The following is a 6,000-nucleotide window of genomic DNA, read 5'->3' as shown; positions in this document are numbered from 1 at the left end:
TTGACAGATTGACAAATACTGGCCTTCCCGATGACACCTGCAACTCATGACAAAAATAACTACTATTGTGTTCCTGGATTTAGAAAGTTAAGCAGTGGTTACATTGAAAATGTCAAGATATTAAGGGAAACTGATGAGACGGAAAATATTTCTCCTGGCTGGTGAGTCTAAGACTAGGGGCAGTAAGAATTTGGCCTTTTAGGAGTGAAATTAGGAAACACTTACACGCACAAAGGGTGGCAGAAGATTGGAACTCTCTTCTGCATGTGGCAGTTTATATTGGATCAATTATTAATTTAAATCTCAGATTGATTGATGTTTGGGATGGGATACGGATCACGCTAAGGTCCGTTGACCTCGGGCAGGATTTTCCGGCTTTGGGGAGAGCTTGGCCAGAAGATCCCAGCCTACAGATTTTAAAAGATATGGAACAAAGTCATATGGAGCTATTCACAGATCAGCCACAATCTTATGAAATGCTGGGACAGGCCCAAGAGGCCGAATGACCTTTTCCTGTTGCTATGTTCAATGAAAGCTGTGTGATTTATCTATCGTAGAAAACTGGGATATTTACTCTAATAAGCCTTGTAAATATCAACCAAGGGAACCAGATAAATTCTTAATTATTTTATTGACTCCTCATCTGCGCTCCCCTTCTAATGAAATATTAGATGCTTTAATTTGGCTTGATTGAATGGTCTTACATTAGCCAAACTAAATAATATTAATATTTACACTGCCAGCCCCCAATGAATGATCAAATTAATATTTTCTTACCAAAGTCATCAAGGAGAAAGTCAAAGCATAAATCGTGAACTAACAATTATTTATTAAGACACCAAGGATAATACATTGGTGGAATTCCTAAACAGAGGGTACAAGATAGACTCATAATAACCAATAGAATTATGAGTGGCACGGTGGCACAGTGGTTAGCACTGCTGCCTCACAGCGCAGGAGCCTTAGATGACTATCTGTGTGGAGTTTGCACATTCTCCCATTCTCTCTTTCAGGGAGAATGTGCAAATGGAGAAACCAGAGCACTGTTTCTTCCGGGTGCTCTGGTTTCCTCCCACAGTCCAAAGGTTTGCAGATTAGGTGGATTAGCCATGGTAAATGCATGTGGTTATGGGAGAGGGTGGAGGGGATGGCCTGGGTGGGATTCTTTCGGGGAGTTGGTGCAGACTCGATCTCCACTGTAGCGATCCTATGGTTCGATGGTTCTAATTAATATCTGGTATTACAAATGCAGTTTAAAAAATCACATTAACTCATCATTGCTGGCCTCCACATTACAGATTGACATCCTGCTCAATATTCATGACTGACTTAAACACAACAAAATCTGTTTAGATCAGACTATAAATTTCACTATCCAGATATTTTCCTTTTACACTGAGTCAACAGATTGTTCTGATCTTTTGTGCCAAAAGTATGTTTTTTTACATTTAACTGTCAAAACTAATTCTTTCCATTTCATTTCTCACAATGCCTGTGATTTATTTCCCATTTACATTTTCCTTATATATACTGGACAATAACAGTGATAGACATGAGGGCAGAGTTTTCCTGATTTGGTGATGACTATCTTGGACACATGTTAAGAACCCACAATGATCCAATTCCGAATTGCCCAGGGGATAAACAGGGTTTACCCATTAGCTGCAAACCTATTTATTTGCTGAGCTGTAAATACCCTGGTGTAAGACTTCTTGCACAAGAATTAATTGTTGAAGGATCGATTTGAGGATTCCTTTCATATTATTTGGTTATAATTACATCAAGGGAGACTGGATGAGATGAAATAATATTTTGTTTATCAGGTCAGCACGGTTTAGGTTTATTTGTTAGTGTCACAAGCAGGATTACATCCTGTGGAAGAAAAGGTCAAGATGATAAAAGAGGCGCCTTACCCCACAAACATAACTAAAATTCAAATGTATGGGATGGTAAACTATGGAACCAATATCGACCCAGATGGTTTGGTCCTTCCCCCGTCACTATTATTACTGAGTGTTGGGCAGACTGTTGTCCATAGCTTTGGTAAGATGCAGCATGGGTTCATGAAGGGAAGGTCATGTTTGACTAATTTGGTGGAATTCTTTGAGAACATTACATGTGCAGGGGACAGTGGGGAACCTGTGGATGTGGTGTATCTGGATTTCCAGAAGGCATTTGACAAGGTGCCGCACCAAAGACTGCTACATAAGATAAAGGTGCACGGTGTTATGGGTACTGTATTAGCATGGATAGAGGATTGGTTAACTAACAGAAAGCAAAGAGTGGGGGTAAATGGGTGTTTTTCTGGTTGGCGATCAGTGACTAGTGGTGTGCCTCAGAGATCAGTGTTGGGACCGCAATTGTTTACGATTTACATAGATAATTTGAAGTTGGGGACCAAATGTAGTGCGTCAAAATTCGCAGATGACACTAAGATGGGTGGCAGAGCAAAGTGTGCAGAGGACGCTGAAAGTCTGCAAAGGGATATAGACAGTCTAAGTGAGTGGGCGAGGGTCTGGCAGATGGAGGCCAATGTTGGTAAATGTGAGGTCATTCATTTTGGTATGAATAAAGCAAAATGGACTATTATTTAAATAGTAAAAAATTGCAGCATGCTGCTGTGCAGAGGGACCTGGGTGTCCTTGTGCAGGAATCTCAAGGAATTGGTTTGCAGGTGCAGCAGGTAATTAAGAAGGCAAATGGAATTTTGTCCTTCATTGCTAGAGGGATGGAGTATAAAAACGTCAAAGTTATGTTGCAGCTGTACAAGGTGCTGGTGAGGCCACACCTGGAGTACTGTGCACAGTTTTGGTCTCCTTACTTGAGAAAGGATATACTGGCACTGGAGGGGGTGCAGAGGAGATTCACTAGAGTTGATTCCGGAGTTGAGAGGGTTGGTTTATGAGGAGAGACTGAGTAGACTGGGGCTATACTCATTGGAATTCAGAAGAATGAGGGGAGATCTTATAGAAACATATGAAGGGAATAGATAAGATAGAAGCAGGGAAGTTGTTTCCACTGGCAGGTGAAACTAGAACTAGGGGGCATAGCCTCAGAATAAGGGGAAGCAGATTTAGGACTGAGTTGAGGAGGAACTTCTTCACACAAAGGATCGTGAATCTGTGGAATTCCTTGCCCAGTGAAGTAGTTGGGGCTACCTCATTGAATGTTTTTAAGGCAAGGATAGATAAATCGTTGAACAGTAAAGGAATTAAGGGTTATGGTGAGCGGGTGGGTAAGTGGAGCTGAGTCCACAAAAAGATCAGCCATGATCTTATTGAATGGCGGAGCAGGCTCGAGGGGCCAGATGGCCTACTCCTGCTCCTAGATCTTATGTTCTTATAGCTTACAGGTACCATTGTGGTGCCTTTTATGTTTATTGCTTCTCCCATGTACATCTTCACTTGGCAGAACTGCTCACCAATTTCAGTGGTTGGACTCTCGCTGTCAGGTACTGAAATGTGTGCTTGCGCATCACTGTGGCTGATGTGCCAGTATCCACTTCCATACTTATAGCTGTGCCATTTACAGAGTGTTACAGCAATACGGTCTGGTTTGACTGAGAGATAAATATGGTCATATTTTTGTGCTTTTCAAAATAGACAATTTCTGAGCTGACAAGGGGTCTCCAGCTGCTGGCTTCCAATAGTTTCAAAGTGAACAAAGACAGACTCCTTAAACATCTGAAATGTTACACTCCGGGCTTAGCGTAAACATTCCAACCCAGCCGACACAGTAGGCAGTCTGTCTGCTCCAGCCCAACTCCAAACACAGACAACCCTTCACAGATCCTAACCTCCAATAATGAAGGAAGCAGCAACTCCAGAAAAGCAATCTACACTGTCCACCATCTTACCCTCTCGCCGCAGGAAGAAGGCTGGCCCTCATTGAAACATAAAACAGCTGGAACCGTGGAACTCGTGCCTCCCAGACTAACTCAGTCTATGTGCCTTCTCCCAGCATGGAAGTCTCCCTCGGGAAAGACGCATCACCCTCCAGTCAGTCAACCTTCCCTGGGAAGAAAACTATTAGACTTTTGATTCTGGATTCTGGACACCTGAATTGTACTTTTATTGTGGTCGTGCCCTGAATCCTCTACCTTTCTCTTTATCCCCAGTTACTGTGGGACTGCAAAAGGGATGAACATTGTGAAACCTCTCTCGCGTGTGTAAAAATAAACCAACCATTTTTATTTTACCTGACCTGAAATTAGCTGTGCATGTTATTCACAGATGATTGGAACACTCCGAATTTAATGGTTGTGGAACGTACAAGAGGAAATCAGGATTGAAAAAGACCTTTCTGTTTATGGGCAGGTTGAGAGTGAGAAAATCAGGTCAATATCCATTGGTCCCCTCACCCACTTGTGCATAACACCCTTACTTATTGAGGCTGGTCTTAAAGTGACAACCACCTCCTGCAAAGCACCTTGAGATGTTTTACTACATTGAAGGCACAAAATAAATACACGGTGGCACAGTGGTTAGCACTGTTGCCTCACAGTGCCAGGGAGCTGGGTTTAATTCCTGGCTGGGTCACAGTCTGCGCGTTCTGGTGGGTTTCCTCCCACAATCCAAAAGACGTGCTGATTAAATGGATTGGCCTTGGTAAATTCTCCCTCAGTGTACTCCCGGAGTGTGATGACTCGGGGATTTTCACAGTAACTTCATTGCAGTGTTAATGTAAACCTACTTGAGACACTAATAAATAATCTTTAAAAAATGTTTTGTTGTAGTCTAGTGCTAATGACTGGCTTTTGGAGAATGTCTACCACCAGTTCTCCGGAAATGTTGAACGAGAGCCTAGCTGGCTAAAGGTGTGGTCAGACTGCAAGTTCAGGTCTACAGTCTGGCGTTCTTTGTGTCTGAGATCAGACTACCTGAAGAATAGGTTGTAACTTTCTTGATTAAAGGCCTGAATCCTGGTTGGGGAGCCTGCATTGTAAGATGTGGTTGACTGGACTTTTGGGCTTGGCTAGTGAGACTCTGGGTGAGATCAGACCGGCCTCACGATACGATAGTGTGTGGGTGTGAGTGGGCTGGAGTCAGAGATTGAAGTGATTTTGCAATGTTGGTGAAGAGTGCATTAGGGCACAAAAAGGAGAGATGGAAAGGGCAGCTTCCCACAGTAATAGCAGGACAATACACTGAAGTTAAAAGCTACTAAAGATTGCAGCAATTACCAGCAAATAGCCATAGCAAATAAGGAGAATAGTATGAGAAAGAACGTCTCTATTTGGGTGTCTCCTAAGTTATTACTGAGATGTCCTTTAGTCTGCCAATATCCAGAAATCAGCTTGTAAACACATGAAAAGCTGCTGAAACTGGTATCAACTGACACTTCAAGAATGCAATTGTTAGATTTTTGTTGGACAAGGTTATTAAGTGTTGAAAGATTAAGGCAGCTAAATTAAGATACAGATCAACCTTGACCTAACTGAATAGTTGGACAGGTTCAAGGCACTAAACTGGCTGCATTTTTATACATATGTACTCATCTCAACTTCATCAGCTCCAATGCCATCAGTAGTCTTCCTTTCCAGTGAAGCCACAATAAGGTGTTTGCTATTGCTCATGTGGTAGTGGGCAGTGGTTTTAGTGATGGTAATGTCATTAAATGTCAAGGGGAGGTGGTTAGATGTTTTCTTGTTGGAAATGCTCTTTGCCTGGCACTTGTGCGTTGTAAATGTTAAATGTTATTTATCAGCCCAAGCCTGACATTGTCCAGGTCTTGCTGCACATAGGGTACTGCTTCAGAATCTGAGGGTGTTGCAAACGGTGCTGAAGATTGTACAATCATCAGCGAACATCCCCACTTCTGACCTTATGATACAGGGAAGGTCATTGATGAGGCAGCTGAAGATATTGAGCCTGGGGCAAACCCTGAGGAACTCCTGCAGAAATGACAAAGGGTCATCTGGACTCGAAATGTCAGCTCTTTTCTCTCCTTACGTACAGATGCTACCAGACCTGCTGAGATTTTCCAGCATTTTCTCTTTTG

General features: G+C 42.6%; 1 protein-coding gene across 1 annotated transcript in view; it reads left to right on the top strand.

Annotated features, from left to right (window-relative positions):
- The first annotated feature begins 2,125 nt into the window (after positions 1-2,125).
- LOC144500567 (uncharacterized) overlaps positions 2,126-6,000 on the top strand; it is a 1,101,151-nt gene continuing 1,097,276 nt past the window's right edge. Inside the window, exon 1 of the mRNA XM_078223691.1 lies at positions 2,126-2,232. The gene's annotated coding sequence lies outside the window, so the exon portion shown is untranslated. The remainder of the gene's footprint in view (positions 2,233-6,000) is intronic.

This window comes from Mustelus asterias, chromosome 11 (genome assembly GCF_964213995.1).
Source record: "Mustelus asterias chromosome 11, sMusAst1.hap1.1, whole genome shotgun sequence".
NCBI lineage: Eukaryota > Metazoa > Chordata > Chondrichthyes > Carcharhiniformes > Triakidae > Mustelus > Mustelus asterias.
Note: the sequence above shows the minus strand (reverse complement) of the source record. Positions and strands in the feature narration are given on the sequence as shown.